Here is a 22,993-nt window from a genome sequence, read left to right as displayed (position 1 = left end):
TGTTCTTGCTTGGTACTTTCAATGGGCTCTGTCTGAGGCGTGATTCGAACCCACGCCTCCTGGGGAGACTGCGACCTGAACGCAACGCCTTAGACCACTCTGCCATCCTGGCAACTGGTAATGCTCTCTTGAATGTGTTTGCTTTGTTGTTGCTTGGTACTTTCAATGGGCTCTGTCTGAGGCGGGATTCGAACCCACGCCTCCTGGGGAGACTGCGACCTGAACGCAACGCCTTAGACCGCTCTGCCATCCTGGCAACTGGTAATGCTCTCTTGACTGTGTTTGCTTTGTTCTTGCTTGGTACCTTCAATGGGCTCTGTCTGAGGCGGGATTCGAACCCACGCCTCCTGGGGAGACTGCGACCTGAACGCAACGCCTTAGACCGCTCTGCCATCCTGGCAGCTGGTAATGCTCTCTTGACTGTGTTTGCTTTGTTCTTGCTTGGTACTTTAAATGGGCTCTGTCTGAGGCGGGATTCGAACCCACGCCTGCTGGGGAGACTGCGACATGAACGCAACCCCTTAGACCACTCTGCCATCCTGGCAGCTGGTAATGTTCTCTTGACTGTGTTTGCTTGGTTCTTGCTTGGTACTTTCAATGGGCTCTGTCTGAGGCGGGATTCGAACCCACGCCTCCTGGGGAGACTGCGACCTGAACGCAACGCCTTAGACCGCTTTTCCATCCTGGCAGCTGGTAATGCCCTCTTTACTGTGTTTGCTTTGATATTGCTTGGTACTTTCAATGGGCTCTGTCTGAGGCGGGATTCGAACCCACGCCTCCTGGGGAGACTGCGACCTGAACGCAACGCCTTAGACCGCTCTGCCATCCTGGTAACTGGTAATGCCCTCGTGACTGTGTTTGCTTTGTTATTGCTTGGAAATTTCAATGGGCTCTGTCTGAGGCGGGATTCGAACCCACGCCTCCTGGGGAGACTGCGACCTGAACGCAACGCCTTAGACCGCTCTGCCATCCTGGCAGCTGGTAATGCTCTCTTGACTGTGTTTGCTTTGTTCTTGCTTGGTACTTTCAATGGGCTCTGTCTGAGGCGGGATTCGAACCCACGCCTGCTGGGGAGACTGCGACCTGAACGCAACGCCTTAGACCGCTCTGCCATCCTGGCAGCTGGTAATACTCTCTTGAATGTGTTTGCTTGGTAATTTCAATGGGCTCTGTCTGAGGTGGGATTCGCACCCACGCCTCCTGGGGTTACTGCGACCTGCACGCAACGCTTTAGACCGCTCTGCCATCCTGGCAACTGGTAATGCTCTCTTTACTGTGTTTGCTTTGTTCTTGCTTGGTACTTTCAATGGGCTCTGTCTGAGGCGTGATTCGAACCCACGCCTCCTGGGGAGACTGCGACCTGAACGCAACGCCTTAGACCGCTCTGCCATCCTGGCACCTGGTAATGCCCTCTTGACTGTGTTTATTTTGTTCTTGCTTGGTACTTTCAATGGGCTCTGTCTGAGGTGGGATTCGAACCCACGCCTGCTGGGGTGACTGCGACCTGAACGCAACGCCTTAGACCGCTCTGCCATCCTGGCAACTGGTAATGCTCTCTAGACTGTGTTTGCTTTGTTCTTGCTTGGTACTTTCAATGGGCTCTGTCTGATGTGGGATCGAACCCACGCCTGCTGGGGTGACTGCGACCTGAACGCAACGCCTTAGACCGCTCTGCCATTCTGGCACCTGGTAATGCTCTCTTGACTGTGTTTATTTTGTTCTTGCTTGGTACTTTCAATGGGCTCTGTCTGAGGTGGGATTCGAACACACGCCTGCTGGCGTGACCGCGACCTGAACGCAACGCCTTAGACCGCTCTGTCATCCTGGCATCTGGTAATGCTCTCTTGACTGTGTTTGCTTTGTTCTTGCTTGGTACTTTCAATGGGCACTGTCTGAGTTGGGAATCGAACCCACGCCTCCTGGGGAGACCGCGACCTGAACGCAACGCCTTAGACCGCTCTGCCATCCTGGCAGCTGGTAATGACCTCTTTAATGTGTTTGCTTTGTTCTTGCTTGGTACTTTCAATGGGCTCTGTCTTAGGTGGGATTCGAACCCACGCCTCCTGGGGAGACTGCGACCTGAACGCAACGCCTTAGACCGCTCTGCCATCCTGGCAACTGATAATGCTCTCTTGAATGTGTTTGCTTTGTTCTTGCTTGGTACTTTCAATGGGCTCTGTCTGAGGTGGGATTCGAACCCACGCCTCCTGGGGAGACTGCGACCTGAACGCAACGCCTTAGACCGCTCTGCCATCCTGGCAGCTGGTAATGCTCTCTTGAATGTGTTTGCTTTGTTGTTGCTTGGTACTTTCAATGGGCTCTGTCTGAGGCGGGATTCGAACCCACGCCTCCTGGGGAGACTGCGACCTGAACGCAACGCCTTAGACCGCTCTGCCATCCTGGCAGCTGGTAATGCTCTCTTGACTGTGTTTGCTTTGTTCTTGCTTGGTACCTTCAATGGGCTCTGTCTGAGGCGGGATTCGAACCCACGCCTCCTGGGGAGACTGCGACCTGAACGCAACGCCTTAGACCGCTCTGCCATCCTGGCAGCTGGTAATGCTCTCTTGACTGTGTTTGCTTTGTTCTTGCTTGGTACTTTCAATGGGCTCTGTCTGAGGTGGGATTCGAACCCATGCCTCCTGGGGAGACTGCGACCTGAACGCAACGCCTTAGACCGCTCTACCATCCTGGCACCTGGTAATGCTCTCTTGACTGTGTTTGCTTTGTTCTTGCTTGGAACTTTCAATGGGCTCTGTCTGAGGCGTGATTCGAACCCACGCCTCCTGGGGAGACTGCGACCTGAACGCAACGCCTTAGACCGCTCTTCCATCCTGGCAACTGGTAATGCTCTCTTGACTGTGTTTATTTTGTTCTTGCTTTGTACTTTCAATGGGCTCTGTCTGAGGCGGGATTCGAACCCACGCCTGCTGGCGTGACCGCGACCTGAACGCAACGCGTTAGACGCTCTGCCATCCTGGCAACTGGTAATGCTCTCTTGACTGTGTTTGCTTTGTTCTTGCTTGGTACTTTCAATGGGCTCTGTCTGACGTGGGATTCAAACCCAAGCCTGCTGGCGTGACCGCGACCTGAATGCAACGCCTTAGACCGCTCTGCCATCCTGGCACCTCGTAATGCTCTCAACGCAACGCCTTAGCCCGCTCTGCCATCCTGGCAACTGGTAATCCTCTCATGACTGTGTTTGCTTTGTTCTTGCTTGGTACTTTAAATGGGCTCTGTCTGAGGTGGGATTCGCACCCACGCCTCCTGGGGTTACTGCGACCTGCACGCAACGCTTTAGACCGCTCTGCCATCCTGGCAACTGGTAATGCTCTCTTTACTGTGTTTGCTTTGTTCTTGCTTGGTACTTTCAATGGGCTCTGTCTGAGGCGTGATTCGAACCCACGCCTCCTGGGGAGACTGCGACCTGAACGCAACGCCTTAGACCGCTCTGCCATCCTGGCACCTGGTAATGCCCTCTTGACTGTGTTTATTTTGTTCTTGCTTGGTACTTTCAATGGGCTCTGTCTGAGGTGGGATTCGAACCCACGCCTGCTGGGGTGACTGCGACCTGAACGCAACGCCTTAGACCGCTCTGCCATCCTGGCAACTGGTAATGCTCTCTAGACTGTGTTTGCTTTGTTCTTGCTTGGTACTTTCAATGGGCTCTGTCTGAGGTGGGATCGAACCCACGCCTGCTGGGGTGACTGCGACCTGAACGCAACGCCTTAGACCGCTCTGCCATTCTGGCACCTGGTAATGCTCTCTTGACTGTGTTTATTTTGTTCTTGCTTGGTACTTTCAATGGGCTCTGTCTGAGGTGGGATTCGAACACACGCCTGCTGGCGTGACCGCGACCTGAACGCAACGCCTTAGACCGCTCTGTCATCCTGGCATCTGGTAATGCTCTCTTGACTGTGTTTGCTTTGTTCTTGCTTGGTACTTTCAATGGGCACTGTCTGAGTTGGGAATCGAACCCACGCCTCCTGGGGAGACCGCGACCTGAACGCAACGCCTTAGACCGCTCTGCCATCCTGGCAGCTGGTAATGACCTCTTTAATGTGTTTGCTTTGTTCTTGCTTGGTACTTTCAATGGGCTCTGTCTGAGGTGGGATTCGAACCCACGCCTCCTGGGGAGACTGCGACCTGAACGCAACGCCTTAGACCGCTCTGCCATCCTGGCAACTGATAATGCTCTCTTGAATGTGTTTGCTTTGTTCTTGCTTGGTACTTTCAATGGGCTCTGTCTGAGGTGGGATTCGAACCCACGCCTCCTGGGGAGACTGCGACCTGAACGCAACGCCTTAGACCGCTCTGCCATCCTGGCAGCTGGTAATGCTCTCTTGAATGTGTTTGCTTTGTTGTTGCTTGGTACTTTCAATGGGCTCTGTCTGAGGCGGGATTCGAACCCACGCCTCCTGGGGAGACTGCGACCTGAACGCAACGCCTTAGACCGCTCTGCCATCCTGGCAGCTGGTAATGCTCTCTTGACTGTGTTTGCTTTGTTCTTGCTTGGTACCTTCAATGGGCTCTGTCTGAGGCGGGATTCGAACCCACGCCTCCTGGGGAGACTGCGACCTGAACGCAACGCCTTAGACCGCTCTGCCATCCTGGCAGCTGGTAATGCTCTCTTGACTGTGTTTGCTTTGTTCTTGCTTGGTACTTTCAATGGGCTCTGTCTGAGGTGGGATTCGAACCCATGCCTCCTGGGGAGACTGCGACCTGAACGCAACGCCTTAGACCGCTCTACCATCCTGGCACCTGGTAATGCTCTCTTGACTGTGTTTGCTTTGTTCTTGCTTGGAACTTTCAATGGGCTCTGTCTGAGGCGTGATTCGAACCCACGCCTCCTGGGGAGACTGCGACCTGAACGCAACGCCTTAGACCGCTCTTCCATCCTGGCAACTGGTAATGCTCTCTTGACTGTGTTTATTTTGTTCTTGCTTTGTACTTTCAATGGGCTCTGTCTGAGGCGGGATTCGAACCCACGCCTGCTGGCGTGACCGCGACCTGAACGCAACGCGTTAGACGCTCTGCCATCCTGGCAACTGGTAATGCTCTCTTGACTGTGTTTGCTTTGTTCTTGCTTGGTACTTTCAATGGGCTCTGTCTGACGTGGGATTCAAACCCAAGCCTGCTGGCGTGACCGCGACCTGAATGCAACGCCTTAGACCGCTCTGCCATCCTGGCACCTCGTAATGCTCTCAACGCAACGCCTTAGCCCGCTCTGCCATCCTGGCAACTGGTAATCCTCTCATGACTGTGTTTGCTTTGTTCTTGCTTGGTACTTTAAATGGGCTCTGTCTGAGGTGGGATTCGCACCCACGCCTCCTGGGGTTACTGCGACCTGCACGCAACGCTTTAGACCGCTCTGCCATCCTGGCAACTGGTAATGCTCTCTTTACTGTGTTTGCTTTGTTCTTGCTTGGTACTTTCAATGGGCTCTGTCTGAGGCGTGATTCGAACCCACGCCTCCTGGGGAGACTGCGACCTGAACGCAACGCCTTAGACCGCTCTGCCATCCTGGCACCTGGTAATGCCCTCTTGACTGTGTTTATTTTGTTCTTGCTTGGTACTTTCAATGGGCTCTGTCTGAGGTGGGATTCGAACCCACGCCTGCTGGGGTGACTGCGACCTGAACGCAACGCCTTAGACCGCTCTGCCATCCTGGCAACTGGTAATGCTCTCTAGACTGTGTTTGCTTTGTTCTTGCTTGGTACTTTCAATGGGCTCTGTCTGAGGTGGGATCGAACCCACGCCTGCTGGGGTGACTGCGACCTGAACGCAACGCCTTAGACCGCTCTGCCATTCTGGCACCTGGTAATGCTCTCTTGACTGTGTTTATTTTGTTCTTGCTTGGTACTTTCAATGGGCTCTGTCTGAGGTGGGATTCGAACACACGCCTGCTGGCGTGACCGCGACCTGAACGCAACGCCTTAGACCGCTCTGTCATCCTGGCATCTGGTAATGCTCTCTTGACTGTGTTTGCTTTGTTCTTGCTTGGTACTTTCAATGGGCACTGTCTGAGTTGGGAATCGAACCCACGCCTCCTGGGGAGACCGCGACCTGAACGCAACGCCTTAGACCGCTCTGCCATCCTGGCAGCTGGTAATGACCTCTTTAATGTGTTTGCTTTGTTCTTGCTTGGTACTTTCAATGGGCTCTGTCTGAGGTGGGATTCGAACCCACGCCTCCTGGGGAGACTGCGACCTGAACGCAACGCCTTAGACCGCTCTGCCATCCTGGCAACTGATAATGCTCTCTTGAATGTGTTTGCTTTGTTCTTGCTTGGTACTTTCAATGGGCTCTGTCTGAGGTGGGATTCGAACCCACGCCTCCTGGGGAGACTGCGACCTGAACGCAACGCCTTAGACCGCTCTGCCATCCTGGCAACTGGTAATGCTCTCTTGACTGTGTTTGCTTTGTTCTTGCTTGGTACTTTCAATGGGCTCTGTCTGAGGCGGGATTCGAACCCACGCCTCCTGGGGAGACTGCGACCTGAACGCAACGCCTTAGACCGCTCTGCCATCCTGGCAACTGGTAATGCTCTCTTGACTGTGTTTGCTTTGTTCTTGCTTGGTACTTTCAATGGGCTCTGTCTGAAGCGGGATTCGAACCCACGCCTCCTGGGGAGACTGCGACCTGAACGCAACGCCTTAGACCGCTCTGCCATCCTGGTAACTGGTAATGCTCTCGTGACTGTGTTTGCTTTGTTCTTGCTTGGTACCTTCAATGGGCTCTGTCTGAGGCGGGATTCGAACCCACGCCTGCTGGGGAGACTGCAACCTGAACGCAACGCCTTAGACCGCTCTGCCATCCTGGCAGCTGGTAATGCTCTCTTGACTGTGTTTGCTTTGTTCTTGCTTGGTACCTTCAATGGGCTCTGTCTGAGGCGGGATTCGAACCCACGCCTGCTGGGGAGACTGCAACCTGAACGCAACGCCTTAGACCGCTCTGCCATCCTGGCAGCTGGTAATGCTCTCTTGACTGTGTTTGCTTTTTTCTTGCTTGGTACTTTCAATGGGCTCTGTCTGAGGCGGGATTCGAACCCACGCCTCCTGGGGAGACTGCGACCTGAACGCAACGCCTTAGAACGCTTTTCCATCCTGGCAGCTGGTAATGCCCTCTTTACTGTGTTTGCTTTGATATTGCTTGGTACTTTCAATGGGCTCTGTCTGAGGCGGGATTCGAACCCACGCCTCCTGGGGTTACTGCGACCTGCACGCAACGCTTTAGACCGCTCTGCCATCCTGGCAGCTGGTAATGCTCTCTTGACTGTGTTTGCTTTGTTCTTGCTTGGTACCTTCAATGGGCTCTGTCTGAGGCGGGATTCGAACCCACGCCTGCTGGGGAGACTGCAACCTGAACGCAACGCCTTAGACCGCTCTGCCATCCTGGTAACTGGTAATGCTCTCGTGACTGTGTTTGCTTTGTTATTGCTTGGTAATTTCAATGGGATCTGTCTGAGGCGGGATTCGAACCCACGCCTCCTGGGGAGACTGCGACCTGAACGCAACGCCTTAGACCGCTCTGCCATCCTGGCAGCTGGTAATGCTCTCTTGACTGTGTTTGCTTTGTTTTTGCTTGATACTTTCAATGGGCTCTGTCTGAGGCGGGATTCGAACCCACGCCTCCTGGGGTTACTGCGACCTGAACGCAACGCCTTAGACCGCTCTGCCATCCTGGCAGCTGGTAATACTCTCTTGACTGTGTTTGCTTGGTTCTTGCTTGGTAATTTCAATGGGCTCTGTCTGAGGCGGGATTCGAACCCACGCCTCCTGGGGAGAATGCGACCTGAACGCAAAGCCTTAGACCGCTCTACCATCCTGGCACCTGGTAATGCTCTCTTGACTGTGTTTGCTTTGTTCTTGCTTGGTACTTTCAATGGGCTCTGTCTGAGGCGTGATTCGAACCCACGCCTCCTGGGGAGACTGCGACCTGAACGCAACGCCTTAGACCGCTCTTCCATCCTGGCAACTGGTAATGCTCTCTTGACTGTGTTTATTTTGTTCTTGCTTTGTACTTTCAATGGGCTCTGTCTGAGGCGGGATTCGAACCCACGCCTGCTGGCGTGACCGCGACCTGAACGCAACGCGTTAGACCGCTCTGCCATCCTGGCAACTGGTAATGCTCTCTTGACTGTGTTTGCTTTGTTCTTGCTTGGTACTTTCAATGGGCTCTGTCTGAGGTGGGATTCAAACCCAAGCCTGCTGGCGTGACCGCGACCTGAATGCAACGCCTTAGACCGCTCTGCCATCCTGGCACCTCGTAATGCTCTCAACGCAACGCCTTAGACCGCTCTGCCATCCTGGCAACTGGTAATCCTCTCATGACTGTGTTTGCTTTGTTCTTGCTTGGTACTTTCAATGGGCTCTGTCTGAGGTGGGATTCGCACCCACGCCTCCTGGGGTTACTGCGACCTGCACGCAACGCTTTAGACCGCTCTGCCATCCTGGCAACTGGTAATGCTCTCTTTACTGTGTTTGCTTTGTTCTTGCTTGGTACTTTCAATGGGCTCTGTCTGAGGCGTGATTCGAACCCACGCCTCCTGGGGAGACTGCGACCTGAACGCAACGCCTTAGACCGCTCTGCCATCCTGGCACCTGGTAATGCTCTCTTGACTGTGTTTATTTTGTTCTTGCTTGGTACTTTCAATGGGCTCTGTCTGAGGTGGGATTCGAACCCACGCCTGCTGGGGTGACTGCGACCTGAACGCAACGCCTTAGACCGCTCTGCCATCCTGGCAACTGGTAATGCTCTCTTGACTGTGTTTGCTTTGTTCTTGCTTGGTACTTTCAATGGGCTCTGTCTGAGGTGGGATTCGAACCCACGCCTGCTGGGGTGACTGCGACCTGAACGCAACGCCTTAGACCGCTCTGCCATCCTGGCACCTGGTAATGCTCTCTTGACTGTGTTTATTTTGTTCTTGCTTGGTACTTTCAATGGGCTCTGTCTGAGGTGGGATTCGAACACACGCCTGCTGGCGTGACCGCGACCTGAACGCAACGCCTTAGACCGCTCTGTCATCCTGGCATCTGGTAATGCTCTCTTGACTGTGTTTGCTTTGTTCTTGCTTGGTACTTTCAATGGGCACTGTCTGAGGTGGGAATCGAACCCACGCCTCCTGGGGAGACCGCGACCTGAACGCAACGCCTTAGACCGCTCTGCCATCCTGGCAGCTGGTAATGCCCTCTTTAATGTGTTTGCTTTGTTCTTGCTTGGTACTTTCAATGGGCTCTGTCTGAGGTGGGATTCGAACCCACGCCTCCTGGGGAGACTGCGACCTGAACGCAACGCCTTAGACCGCTCTGCCATCCTGGCAACTGGTAATGCTCTCTTGAATGTGTTTGCTTTGTTCTTACTTGGTACTTTCAATGGGCTCTGTCTGAGGTGGGATTCGAACCCACGCCTCCTGGGGAGACTGCGACCTGAACGCAACGCCTTAGACCGCTCTGCCATCCTGGCAACTGGTAATGCTCTCTTGACTGTGTTTGCTTTGTTCTTGCTTGGTACTTTCAATGGGCTCTGTCTGAGGCGGGATTCGAACCCACAACTCCTGGGGAGACTGCGACCTGAACGCAAAGCCTTAGACCGCTCTGCCATCCTGGCAACTGGTAATGCTCTCTTGACTGTGTTTGCTTTGTTCTTGCTTGGTACTTTCAATGGGCTCTGTCTGAATCGGGATTCGAACCCACGCCTCCTGGGGAGACTGCGACCTGAAAGCAACGCCTTAGACCGGTCTGCCATCCTGGCAACTGGTAATCCTCTCATGACTGTGTTTGCTTTGTTCTTGCTTGGTACTTTCAATGGGCTCTGTCTGAGGTGGGATTCGAACCCACGCCTCCTGGGGAGACTGCGACCTGAACGCAACGCCTTAGACCGCTCTGCCATCCTGGCAGCTGGTAATGCTCTCTTGACTGTGTTTGCTTTGTTCTTGCTTGGTACCTTCAATGGGCTCTGTCTGAGGCGGGATTCGAACCCACGCCTCCTGGGGAGACTGCGACCTGAACGCAACGCCTTAGACCGCTCTGCCATCCTGGCAGCTGGTAATGCTCTCTTGACTGTGTTTGCTTTGTTCTTGCTTGGTACTTTCAATGGGCTCTGTCTGAGGCGGGATTCGAACCCACGCCTGCTGGGGAGACTGCGACCTGAACGCAACGCCTTAGACCGCTCTGCCATCCTGGCAGCTGGTAATACTCTCTTGACTGTGTTTGCTTGGTTCTTGCTTGGTAATTTCAATGGGCTCTGTCTGAGGCGGGATTCGAACCCACGCCTCCTGGGGAGACTGCGACCTGAACGCAACGCCTTAGACCGCTTTTCCATCCTGGCAGCTGGTAATGCCCTCTTTACTGTGTTTGCTTTGATATTGCTTGGTATTTTCAATGGGCTCTGTCTGAGGCGGGATTCGAACCCACGCCTCCTGGGGAGACTGCGACCTGAACGCAACGCCTTAGACCGCTCTGCCATCCTGGTAACTGGTAATGCTCTCGTGACTGTGTTTGCTTTGTTATTGCTTGGTAATTTCAATGGGCTCTGTCTGAGGCGGGATTCCAACCCACGCCTCCTGGGCAGACTGCGACCTGAACGCAACGCCTTAGACCGCTCTGCCATCCTGGCAGATGGTAATGCTCTCTTGACTGTCTTTGCTTTGTTTTTGCTTGGTACTTTCAATGGGCTCTGTCTGAGGCGGGATTCGAACCCACGCCTGCTGGGGTGACTGCGACCGGAACGTAACGCCTTAGACCGCTCTGCCATCCTGGCAACTGGTAATGCTCTCTTGACTGTAGTTTGCTTTGTTCTTGCTTGGTACTTTCAATGGGCTCTGTCTGAGTCGGGATTCGAACCCACGCCTCCTGGGGAGACTGCGACCTGAACGCAGCGCCTTTGACCACTCTGCCATCCTGGCACCTGGTAATGCTCTCTTGAATGTGTTTGCTTTGTTCTTGCTTGATACGTTCAATGGGCTCTGTCTGAGGCGGGATTCGAACCCACGCCTCCTGGGGAGACTGCGACCTGAACGCAACGCCTTAGACCGCTCTGCCATCCTGGCACCTCGTAATGCTCTCATGACTGTGTTTGCTTTGTTCTTGCTTGGTACTTTCAATGGGCTCTGTCTGAGGTGGGATTCGCACCCACGCCTCCTGGGGTTACTGCCACCTGAACGCAACGCCTTAGACCGCTCTGCCATCCTGGCAACTGGTAATCCTCTCATGACTGTGTTTGCTTTGTTCTTGCTTGGTACTTTCAATGGGCTCTGTCTGAGGTGGGATTCGCACCCACGCCTCCTGGGGTTACTGCGACCTGAACGCAACGCTTTAGACCGCTCTGCCATCCTGGCAACTGGTAATGCTCTCTTTACTGTGTTTGCTTTGTTCTTGCTTGGTACTTTCAATGGGCTCTGTCTGAGGCGGGATTCGAACCCACGCCTCCTGGGGAGACTGCGACCTGAACGCAACGCCTTAGACCGCTCTTCCATCCTGGCAACTGGTAATGCTCTCTTGACTGTGTTTATTTTGTTCTTGCTTGGTACTTTCAATGGGCTCTGTCTGAGGCGGGATTCGAACCCACGCCTGCTGGGGTGACTGCGACCTGAACGCAACCCCTTAGACCGCTCTGCAATCCTGGCTACTGGTAATGCTCTCTTGACTGTGTTTGCTTTGTTCTTGCTTGGTACTTTCAATGGGCTCTGTCTGAGGCGGGATTCGAACCCACGCCTCCTGGGGAGACTGCGACCTGAACGCAACGCCTTAGACCGCTTTTCCATCCTGGCAGCTGGTAATGCCCTCTTTACTGTGTTTGCTTTGATATTGCTTGGTACTTTCAATGGGCTCTGTCTGAGGCGGGATTCGAACCCACGCCTCCTGGGGAGACTGCGACCTGAACGCAACGCCTTAGACCGCTCTGCCATCCTGGTAACTGGTAATGCCCTCGTGACTGTGTTTGCTTTGTTATTGCTTGGAAATTTCAATGGGCTCTGTCTGAGGCGGGATTCGAACCCACGCCTCCTGGGGAGACTGCGACCTGAACGCAACGCCTTAGACCGCTCTGCCATCCTGGCAGCTGGTAATGCTCTCTTGACTGTGTTTGCTTTGTTTTTGCTTGGTACTTTCAATGGGCTCTGTCTGAGGCGGGATTCGAACCCACGCCTCCTGGGGTTACTGCGACCTGAACGCAACGCCTTAGACCGCTCTGCCATCCTGGCAACTGGTAATGCTCTCTTTACTGTGTTTGCTTTGTTCTTGCTTGGTACTTTCAATGGGCTCTGTCTGAGGTGGGATTCGAACCCACGCCTCCTGGGGAGACTGCGACCTGAACGCAACGCCTTAGACCGCTCTGCCATCCTGGCAGCTGGTAATGCTCTCTTGACTGTGTTTGCTTTGTTCTTGCTTGGTACCTTCAATGGGCTCTGTCTGAGGCGGGATTCGAACCCACGCCTCCTGGGGAGACTGCGACCTGAACGCAACGCCTTAGACCGCTCTGCCATCCTGGTAACTGGTAATGCTCTCGTGACTGTGTTTGCTTTGTTATTGCTTGGTAATTTCAATGGGCTCTGTCTGAGGCGGGATTCCAACCCACGCCTCCTGGGCAGACTGCGACCTGAACGCAACGCCTTAGACCGCTCTGCCATCCTGGCAGCTGGTAATGCTCTCTTGACTGTGTTTGCTTTTTTCTTGCTTGGTACTTTCAATGGGCTCTGTCTGAGGCGGGATTCGAACCCACGCCTCCTGGGGAGAATGCGACCTGAACGCAAAGCCTTAGACCGCTCTACCATCCTGGCACCTGGTAATGCTCTCTTGACTGTGTTTGCTTTGTTCTTGCTTGGTACTTTCAATGGGCTCTGTCTGAGGCGTGATTCGAACCCACGCCTCCTGGGGAGACTGCGACCTGAACGCAACGCCTTAGACCGCTCTTCCATCCTGGCAACTGGTAATGCTCTCTTGACTGTGTTTATTTTGTTCTTGCTTTGTACTTTCAATGGGCTCTGTCTGAGGCGGGATTCGAACCCACGCCTGCTGGCGTGACCGCGACCTGAACGCAACGCGTTAGACCGCTCTGCCATCCTGGCAACTGGTAATGCTCTCTTGACTGTGTTTGCTTTGTTCTTGCTTGGTACTTTCAATGGGCTCTGTCTGAGGTGGGATTCAAACCCAAGCCTGCTGGCGTGACCGCGACCTGAATGCAACGCCTTAGACCGCTCTGCCATCCTGGCACCTCGTAATGCTCTCAACGCAACGCCTTAGACCGCTCTGCCATCCTGGCAACTGGTAATCCTCTCATGACTGTGTTTGCTTTGTTCTTGCTTGGTACTTTCAATGGGCTCTGTCTGAGTCGGGATTCGAACCCACGCCTCCTGGGGAGACTGCGACCTGAACGCAGCGCCTTTGACCACTCTGCCATCCTGGCACCTGGTAATGCTCTCTTGAATGTGTTTGCTTTGTTCTTGCTTGATACGTTCAATGGGCTCTGTCTGAGGCGGGATTCGAACCCACGCCTCCTGGGGAGACTGCGACCTGAACGCAACGCCTTAGACCGCTCTGCCATCCTGGCACCTCGTAATGCTCTCATGACTGTGTTTGCTTTGTTCTTGCTTGGTACTTTCAATGGGCTCTGTCTGAGGTGGGATTCGCACCCACGCCTCCTGGGGTTACTGCCACCTGAACGCAACGCCTTAGACCGCTCTGCCATCCTGGCAACTGGTAATCCTCTCATGACTGTGTTTGCTTTGTTCTTGCTTGGTACTTTCAATGGGCTCTGTCTGAGGTGGGATTCGCACCCACGCCTCCTGGGGTTACTGCGACCTGAACGCAACGCTTTAGACCGCTCTGCCATCCTGGCAACTGGTAATGCTCTCTTTACTGTGTTTGCTTTGTTCTTGCTTGGTACTTTCAATGGGCTCTGTCTGAGGCGGGATTCGAACCCACGCCTCCTGGGGAGACTGCGACCTGAACGCAACGCCTTAGACCGCTCTTCCATCCTGGCAACTGGTAATGCTCTCTTGACTGTGTTTATTTTGTTCTTGCTTGGTACTTTCAATGGGCTCTGTCTGAGGCGGGATTCGAACCCACGCCTGCTGGGGTGACTGCGACCTGAACGCAACCCCTTAGACCGCTCTGCAATCCTGGCTACTGGTAATGCTCTCTTGACTGTGTTTGCTTTGTTCTTGCTTGGTACTTTCAATGGGCTCTGTCTGAGGCGGGATTCGAACCCACGCCTCCTGGGGAGACTGCGACCTGAACGCAACGCCTTAGACCGCTTTTCCATCCTGGCAGCTGGTAATGCCCTCTTTACTGTGTTTGCTTTGATATTGCTTGGTACTTTCAATGGGCTCTGTCTGAGGCGGGATTCGAACCCACGCCTCCTGGGGAGACTGCGACCTGAACGCAACGCCTTAGACCGCTCTGCCATCCTGGTAACTGGTAATGCCCTCGTGACTGTGTTTGCTTTGTTATTGCTTGGAAATTTCAATGGGCTCTGTCTGAGGCGGGATTCGAACCCACGCCTCCTGGGGAGACTGCGACCTGAACGCAACGCCTTAGACCGCTCTGCCATCCTGGCAGCTGGTAATGCTCTCTTGACTGTGTTTGCTTTGTTTTTGCTTGGTACTTTCAATGGGCTCTGTCTGAGGCGGGATTCGAACCCACGCCTCCTGGGGTTACTGCGACCTGAACGCAACGCCTTAGACCGCTCTGCCATCCTGGCAACTGGTAATGCTCTCTTTACTGTGTTTGCTTTGTTCTTGCTTGGTACTTTCAATGGGCTCTGTCTGAGGTGGGATTCGAACCCACGCCTCCTGGGGAGACTGCGACCTGAACGCAACGCCTTAGACCGCTCTGCCATCCTGGCAGCTGGTAATGCTCTCTTGACTGTGTTTGCTTTGTTCTTGCTTGGTACCTTCAATGGGCTCTGTCTGAGGCGGGATTCGAACCCACGCCTCCTGGGGAGACTGCGACCTGAACGCAACGCCTTAGACCGCTCTGCCATCCTGGTAACTGGTAATGCTCTCGTGACTGTGTTTGCTTTGTTATTGCTTGGTAATTTCAATGGGCTCTGTCTGAGGCGGGATTCCAACCCACGCCTCCTGGGCAGACTGCGACCTGAACGCAACGCCTTAGACCGCTCTGCCATCCTGGCAGCTGGTAATGCTCTCTTGACTGTGTTTGCTTTTTTCTTGCTTGGTACTTTCAATGGGCTCTGTCTGAGGCGGGATTCGAACCCACGCCTCCTGGGGAGAATGCGACCTGAACGCAAAGCCTTAGACCGCTCTACCATCCTGGCACCTGGTAATGCTCTCTTGACTGTGTTTGCTTTGTTCTTGCTTGGTACTTTCAATGGGCTCTGTCTGAGGCGTGATTCGAACCCACGCCTCCTGGGGAGACTGCGACCTGAACGCAACGCCTTAGACCGCTCTTCCATCCTGGCAACTGGTAATGCTCTCTTGACTGTGTTTATTTTGTTCTTGCTTTGTACTTTCAATGGGCTCTGTCTGAGGCGGGATTCGAACCCACGCCTGCTGGCGTGACCGCGACCTGAACGCAACGCGTTAGACCGCTCTGCCATCCTGGCAACTGGTAATGCTCTCTTGACTGTGTTTGCTTTGTTCTTGCTTGGTACTTTCAATGGGCTCTGTCTGAGGTGGGATTCAAACCCAAGCCTGCTGGCGTGACCGCGACCTGAATGCAACGCCTTAGACCGCTCTGCCATCCTGGCACCTCGTAATGCTCTCAACGCAACGCCTTAGACCGCTCTGCCATCCTGGCAACTGGTAATCCTCTCATGACTGTGTTTGCTTTGTTCTTGCTTGGTACTTTCAATGGGCTCTGTCTGAGGTGGGATTCGCACCCACGCCTCCTGGGGTTACTGCGACCTGCACGCAACGCTTTAGACCGCTCTGCCATCCTGGCAACTGGTAATGCTCTCTTTACTGTGTTTGCTTTGTTCTTGCTTGGTACTTTCAATGGGCTCTGTCTGAGGCGTGATTCGAACCCACGCCTCCTGGGGAGACTGCGACCTGAACGCAACGCCTTAGACCGCTCTGCCATCCTGGCACCTGGTAATGCTCTCTTGACTGTGTTTATTTTGTTCTTGCTTGGTACTTTCAATGGGCTCTGTCTGAGGTGGGATTCGAACCCACGCCTGCTGGGGTGACTGCGACCTGAACGCAACGCCTTAGACCGCTCTGCCATCCTGGCAACTGGTAATGCTCTCTTGACTGTGTTTGCTTTGTTCTTGCTTGGTACTTTCAATGGGCTCTGTCTGAGGTGGGATTCGAACCCACGCCTGCTGGGGTGACTGCGACCTGAACGCAACGCCTTAGACCGCTCTGCCATCCTGGCACCTGGTAATGCTCTCTTGACTGTGTTTATTTTGTTCTTGCTTGGTACTTTCAATGGGCTCTGTCTGAGGTGGGATTCGAACACACGCCTGCTGGCGTGACCGCGACCTGAACGCAACGCCTTAGACCGCTCTGTCATCCTGGCATCTGGTAATGCTCTCTTGACTGTGTTTGCTTTGTTCTTGCTTGGTACTTTCAATGGGCACTGTCTGAGGTGGGAATCGAACCCACGCCTCCTGGGGAGACCGCGACCTGAACGCAACGCCTTAGACCGCTCTGCCATCCTGGCAGCTGGTAATGCCCTCTTTAATGTGTTTGCTTTGTTCTTGCTTGGTACTTTCAATGGGCTCTGTCTGAGGTGGGATTCGAACCCACGCCTCCTGGGGAGACTGCGACCTGAACGCAACGCCTTAGACCGCTCTGCCATCCTGGCAACTGGTAATGCTCTCTTGAATGTGTTTGCTTTGTTCTTACTTGGTACTTTCAATGGGCTCTGTCTGAGGTGGGATTCGAACCCACGCCTCCTGGGGAGACTGCGACCTGAACGCAACGCCTTAGACCGCTCTGCCATCCTGGCAACTGGTAATGCTCTCTTGACTGTGTTTGCTTTGTTCTTGCTTGGTACTTTCAATGGGCTCTGTCTGAGGCGGGATTCGAACCCACAACTCCTGGGGAGACTGCGACCTGAACGCAAAGCCTTAGACCGCTCTGCCATCCTGGCAACTGGTAATGCTCTCTTGACTGTGTTTGCTTTGTTCTTGCTTGGTACTTTCAATGGGCTCTGTCTGAATCGGGATTCGAACCCACGCCTCCTGGGGAGACTGCGACCTGAAAGCAACGCCTTAGACCGGTCTGCCATCCTGGCAACTGGTAATCCTCTCATGACTGTGTTTGCTTTGTTCTTGCTTGGTACTTTCAATGGGCTCTGTCTGAGGTGGGATTCGAACCCACGCCTCCTGGGGAGACTGCGACCTGAACGCAACGCCTTAGACCGCTCTGCCATCCTGGCAGCTGGTAATGCTCTCTTGACTGTGTTTGCTTTGTTCTTGCTTGGTACCTTCAATGGGCTCTGTCTGAGGCGGGATTCGAACCCACGCCTCCTGGGGAGACTGCGACCTGAACGCAACGCCTTAGACCGCTCTGCCATCCTGGCAGCTGGTAATGCTCTCTTGACTGTGTTTGCTTTGTTCTTGCTTGGTACTTTCAATGGGCTCTGTCTGAGGCGGGATTCGAACCCACGCCTGCTGGGGAGACTGCGACCTGAACGCAACGCCTTAGACCGCTCTGCCATCCTGGCAGCTGGTAATACTCTCTTGACTGTGTTTGCTTGGTTCTTGCTTGGTAATTTCAATGGGCTCTGTCTGAGGCGGGATTCGAACCCACGCCTCCTGGGGAGACTGCGACCTGAACGCAACGCCTTAGACCGCTTTTCCATCCTGGCAGCTGGTAATGCCCTCTTTACTGTGTTTGCTTTGATATTGCTTGGTATTTTCAATGGGCTCTGTCTGAGGCGGGATTCGAACCCACGCCTCCTGGGGAGACTGCGACATGAACGCAACGCCTTAGACCGCTCTGCCATCCTGGTAACTGGTAATGCTCTCGTGACTGTGTTTGCTTTGTTATTGCTTGGTAATTTCAATGGGCTCTGTCTGAGGCGGGATTCCAACCCACGCCTCCTGGGCAGACTGCGACCTGAACGCAACGCCTTAGACCGCTCTGCCATCCTGGCAGATGGTAATGCTCTCTTGACTGTCTTTGCTTTGTTTTTGCTTGGTACTTTCAATGGGCTCTGTCTGAGGCGGGATTCGAACCCACGCCTGCTGGGGTGACTGCGACCGGAACGTAACGCCTTAGACCGCTCTGCCATCCTGGCAACTGGTAATGCTCTCTTGACTGTAGTTTGCTTTGTTCTTGCTTGGTACTTTCAATGGGCTCTGTCTGAGTCGGGATTCGAACCCACGCCTCCTGGGGAGACTGCGACCTGAACGCAGCGCCTTTGACCACTCTGCCATCCTGGCACCTGGTAATGCTCTCTTGAATGTGTTTGCTTTGTTCTTGCTTGATACGTTCAATGGGCTCTGTCTGAGGCGGGATTCGAACCCACGCCTCCTGGGGAGACTGCGACCTGAACGCAACGCCTTAGACCGCTCTGCCATCCTGGCACCTCGTAATGCTCTCATGACTGTGTTTGCTTTGTTCTTGCTTGGTACTTTCAATGGGCTCTGTCTGAGGTGGGATTCGCACCCACGCCTCCTGGGGTTACTGCCACCTGAACGCAACGCCTTAGACCGCTCTGCCATCCTGGCAACTGGTAATCCTCTCATGACTGTGTTTGCTTTGTTCTTGCTTGGTACTTTCAATGGGCTCTGTCTGAGGTGGGATTCGCACCCACGCCTCCTGGGGTTACTGCGACCTGAACGCAACGCTTTAGACCGCTCTGCCATCCTGGCAACTGGTAATGCTCTCTTTACTGTGTTTGCTTTGTTCTTGCTTGGTACTTTCAATGGGCTCTGTCTGAGGCGGGATTCGAACCCACGCCTCCTGGGGAGACTGCGACCTGAACGCAACGCCTTAGACCGCTCTTCCATCCTGGCAACTGGTAATGCTCTCTTGACTGTGTTTATTTTGTTCTTGCTTGGTACTTTCAATGGGCTCTGTCTGAGGCGGGATTCGAACCCACGCCTGCTGGGGTGACTGCGACCTGAACGCAACCCCTTAGACCGCTCTGCAATCCTGGCTACTGGTAATGCTCTCTTGACTGTGTTTGCTTTGTTCTTGCTTGGTACTTTCAATGGGCTCTGTCTGAGGCGGGATTCGAACCCACGCCTCCTGGGGAGACTGCGACCTGAACGCAACGCCTTAGACCGCTTTTCCATCCTGGCAGCTGGTAATGCCCTCTTTACTGTGTTTGCTTTGATATTGCTTGGTACTTTCAATGGGCTCTGTCTGAGGCGGGATTCGAACCCACGCCTCCTGGGGAGACTGCGACCTGAACGCAACGCCTTAGACCGCTCTGCCATCCTGGTAACTGGTAATGCCCTCGTGACTGTGTTTGCTTTGTTATTGCTTGGAAATTTCAATGGGCTCTGTCTGAGGCGGGATTCGAACCCACGCCTCCTGGGGAGACTGCGACCTGAACGCAACGCCTTAGACCGCTCTGCCATCCTGGCAGCTGGTAATGCTCTCTTGACTGTGTTTGCTTTGTTTTTGCTTGGTACTTTCAATGGGCTCTGTCTGAGGCGGGATTCGAACCCACGCCTCCTGGGGTTACTGCGACCTGAACGCAACGCCTTAGACCGCTCTGCCATCCTGGCAACTGGTAATGCTCTCTTTACTGTGTTTGCTTTGTTCTTGCTTGGTACTTTCAATGGGCTCTGTCTGAGGTGGGATTCGAACCCACGCCTCCTGGGGAGACTGCGACCTGAACGCAACGCCTTAGACCGCTCTGCCATCCTGGCAGCTGGTAATGCTCTCTTGACTGTGTTTGCTTTGTTCTTGCTTGGTACCTTCAATGGGCTCTGTCTGAGGCGGGATTCGAACCCACGCCTCCTGGGGAGACTGCGACCTGAACGCAACGCCTTAGACCGCTCTGCCATCCTGGTAACTGGTAATGCTCTCGTGACTGTGTTTGCTTTGTTATTGCTTGGTAATTTCAATGGGCTCTGTCTGAGGCGGGATTCCAACCCACGCCTCCTGGGCAGACTGCGACCTGAACGCAACGCCTTAGACCGCTCTGCCATCCTGGCAGATGGTAATGCTCTCTTGACTGTCTTTGCTTTGTTTTTGCTTGGTACTTTCAATGGGCTCTGTCTGAGGCGGGATTCGAACCCACGCCTGCTGGGGTGACTGCGACCGGAACGTAACGCCTTAGACCGCTCTGCCATCCTGGCAACTGGTAATGCTCTCTTGACTGTAGTTTGCTTTGTTCTTGCTTGGTACTTTCAATGGGCTCTGTCTGAGTCGGGATTCGAACCCACGCCTCCTGGGGAGACTGCGACCTGAACGCAGCGCCTTTGACCACTCTGCCATCCTGGCACCTGGTAATGCTCTCTTGAATGTGTTTGCTTTGTTCTTGCTTGATACGTTCAATGGGCTCTGTCTGAGGCGGGATTCGAACCCACGCCTCCTGGGGAGACTGCGACCTGAACGCAACGCCTTAGACCGCTCTGCCATCCTGGCACCTCGTAATGCTCTCATGACTGTGTTTGCTTTGTTCTTGCTTGGTACTTTCAATGGGCTCTGTCTGAGGTGGGATTCGCACCCACGCCTCCTGGGGTTACTGCGACCTGAACGCAACGCTTTAGACCGCTCTGCCATCCTGGCAACTGGTAATGCTCTCTTTACTGTGTTTGCTTTGTTCTTGCTTGGTACTTTCAATGGGCTCTGTCTGAGGCGGGATTCGAACCCACGCCTCCTGGGGAGACTGCGACCTGAACGCAACGCCTTAGACCGCTCTTCCATCCTGGCAACTGGTAATGCTCTCTTGACTGTGTTTATTTTGTTCTTGCTTGGTACTTTCAATGGGCTCTGTCTGAGGCGGGATTCGAACCCACGCCTGCTGGGGTGACTGCGACCTGAACGCAACCCCTTAGACCGCTCTGCAATCCTGGCTACTGGTAATGCTCTCTTGACTGTGTTTGCTTTGTTCTTGCTTGGTACTTTCAATGGGCTCTGTCTGAGGCGGGATTCGAACCCACGCCTCCTGGGGAGACTGCGACCTGAACGCAACGCCTTAGACCGCTTTTCCATCCTGGCAGCTGGTAATGCCCTCTTTACTGTGTTTGCTTTGATATTGCTTGGTACTTTCAATGGGCTCTGTCTGAGGCGGGATTCGAACCCACGCCTCCTGGGGAGACTGCGACCTGAACGCAACGCCTTAGACCGCTCTGCCATCCTGGTAACTGGTAATGCCCTCGTGACTGTGTTTGCTTTGTTATTGCTTGGAAATTTCAATGGGCTCTGTCTGAGGCGGGATTCGAACCCACGCCTCCTGGGGAGACTGCGACCTGAACGCAACGCCTTAGACCGCTCTGCCATCCTGGCAACTGGTAATGCTCTCTTTACTGTGTTTGCTTTGTTCTTGCTTGGTACTTTCAATGGGCTCTGTCTGAGGTGGGATTCGAACCCACGCCTCCTGGGGAGACTGCGACCTGAACGCAACGCCTTAGACCGCTCTGCCATCCTGGCAGCTGGTAATGCTCTCTTGACTGTGTTTGCTTTGTTCTTGCTTGGTACCTTCAATGGGCTCTGTCTGAGGCGGGATTCGAACCCACGCCTCCTGGGGAGACTGCGACCTGAACGCAACGCCTTAGACCGCTCTGCCATCCTGGTAACTGGTAATGCTCTCGTGACTGTGTTTGCTTTGTTATTGCTTGGTAATTTCAATGGGCTCTGTCTGAGGCGGGATTCCAACCCACGCCTCCTGGGCAGACTGCGACCTGAACGCAACGCCTTAGACCGCTCTGCCATCCTGGCAGATGGTAATGCTCTCTTGACTGTCTTTGCTTTGTTTTTGCTTGGTACTTTCAATGGGCTCTGTCTGAGGCGGGATTCGAACCCACGCCTGCTGGGGTGACTGCGACCGGAACGTAACGCCTTAGACAACTCTGCCATCCTGGCAGCTGGTAATGTTCTCTTGACTGTGTTTGCTTGGTTCTTGCTTGGTACTTTCAATGGGCTCTGTCTGAGGCGGGATTCGAACCCACGCCTCCTGGGGAGACTGTGACCTGAACGCAACGCCTTAGACAGCTTTTCCATCCTGGCAGCTGGTAATGCCCTCTTTACTGTGTTTGCTTTGATATTGCTTGGTACTTTCAATGGGCTCTGTCTGAGGCGGGATTCGAACCCACGCCTCCTGGGGAGACTGCGACCTGAACGCAACGCCTTAGACCGCTCTGCCATCCTGGTAACTGGTAATGCCCTCGTGACTGTGTTTGCTTTGTTATTGCTTGGAAATTTCAATGGGCTCTGTCTGAGGCGGGATTCGAACCCACGCCTCCTGGGGAGACTGCGACCTGAACGCAACGCCTTAGACCGCTCTGCCATCCTGGCAGCTGGTAATGCTCTCTTGACTGTGTTTGCTTTGTTTTTGCTTGGAAATTTCAATGGGCTCTGTCTGAGGCGGGATTCGAACCCACGCCTCCTGGGGAGACTGCGACCTGAACGCAACGCCTTAGACCGCTCTGCCATCCTGGCAGCTGGTAATGCTCTCTTGACTGTGTTTATTTTGTTCTTGCTTGGTACTTTCAATGGGCTCTGTCTGAGGCGGGATTCGAACCCACGCCTGCTGGGGTGACTGCGACCTGAACGCAACGCCTTGGACCGCTCTGCAATCCTGGCTACTGGTAATGCTCTCTTGACTGTGTTTGCTTTGTTCTTGCTTGGTACTTTCAATGGGCTCTGTCTGAGGCGGGATTCGAACCCACGCCTCCTGGGGTGACTGCGACGTGAACGCAACGCCTTAGACCGCTCTGCCATCCTGGCAACTGATAATGCTCTCTTGATTGTGTTTGCTTTGTTCTTGCTTGGTACTTTCAATGGGCTCTGTCTGAGGTGGGATTCGAACCCACGCCTCCTGGGGAGACTGCGACCTGAACGCAACGCCTTATACCGCTCTGCCATCCTGGCAACTGGTAATGCTCTCTTGACTGTGTTTGCTTTGTT

Source organism: Idiotropiscis lumnitzeri, unplaced genomic scaffold, assembly GCF_059441095.1.
Source record: "Idiotropiscis lumnitzeri isolate Australia: NSW breed Sydney's pygmy pipehorse unplaced genomic scaffold, RoL_Ilum_1.0 HiC_scaffold_29, whole genome shotgun sequence".
In the NCBI taxonomy this organism is placed as follows: domain Eukaryota; kingdom Metazoa; phylum Chordata; class Actinopteri; order Syngnathiformes; family Syngnathidae; genus Idiotropiscis; species Idiotropiscis lumnitzeri.
The sequence above is the reverse complement of the archived record's forward strand: the minus strand, read 5'-3'. Positions refer to the sequence as shown.